The sequence below is a fragment of the Triticum aestivum genome, chromosome 6A (genome assembly GCF_018294505.1).
Source record: "Triticum aestivum cultivar Chinese Spring chromosome 6A, IWGSC CS RefSeq v2.1, whole genome shotgun sequence".
Lineage (NCBI taxonomy): Eukaryota > Viridiplantae > Streptophyta > Magnoliopsida > Poales > Poaceae > Triticum > Triticum aestivum.
This window is the reverse complement of record NC_057809.1, coordinates 617,635,188-617,636,203: the sequence shown is the minus strand read 5'-3', so window position 1 is coordinate 617,636,203 and position 1,016 is coordinate 617,635,188.

The window sequence follows — 1,016 nt, the reverse complement described above, 5'->3', positions numbered from 1 at the left end:
GGGCGGGTACCCCGCTTTCAGGTCCCATGTCCTCTTTTCTCATTGTTTGTCTATCCCCTATCCTGGATAGCAGAGCACTGAAGATAGTCAACTTTGTTGTGCTGCGTGTGATTTCTGCCTCGCTCATCTGTCCTTTTACTCCCCTGTGGCCCCTGCTGCTGCTAATCCAGTTGCAGTAGATAAGGGCGATCAAAATTCTGAACCTAAAATGTTTTAACTTGATGCAACTTTCCTTCTAGTGCCGTTTTGCTCTTCGGTTTCCATGAAAATAATCAGCAGTGACCCAGGGCTTGGACCAAAACGGCCAGGCAGGTTGCCATCTTTTTCTATATGCACGCAGATGTCTGTACGTCGCAACGGGAGAAACAAACTCTCACACACCTCTAGCAAGTCATCTTTTTTTGCGGGTCTCTAGCAAGTCATTTGTATTGCCGCTTCTCCTCTCTGTCATCATCGTCAATGGTGGTCATCTGTCTATCTATTTATGAGAAATGTGATCAATCCCTGGGTGGTGAGCTTGGTCATTACACCCTACCATGTTGATTTCACAAGCCCCTCCCTACACCAACCTGTAATTCCCTCGTGATTTGCAACTGTCACATTCATCTTCACGTGGTTAAACATCAATATGTCTTGACATATCAGGTGATGCATTTTCTTAGGAATAATTAGTTTTATGCCCCTAGTTGTGTCCAACTCGACTGTTTTACCGTTAATTTTCAAAAGTCACCGGTTCTGTCCAAGTCACTTTGCTCCTCTTATGCTTTTGCCCTTTGACCGTTTGACCGTCACTTTAAAAACTTCATAACAATCTAAATACGAAAATTGCCAAATAAGATACTAAAATATTCAGAAAAACGTTACCTATATGTCAATGTCATTTGCATTCATGATAAAAGTGTTGGAAAGTGGGCAGTTTTCAAAAGCCATGCCCATTTTTGAATTCACATTGTTTTTAGTTTTTTTGTGAATTTTCATTTTTTTTTCATCCTTTTCGAAAGTGAACAGTTGACTGC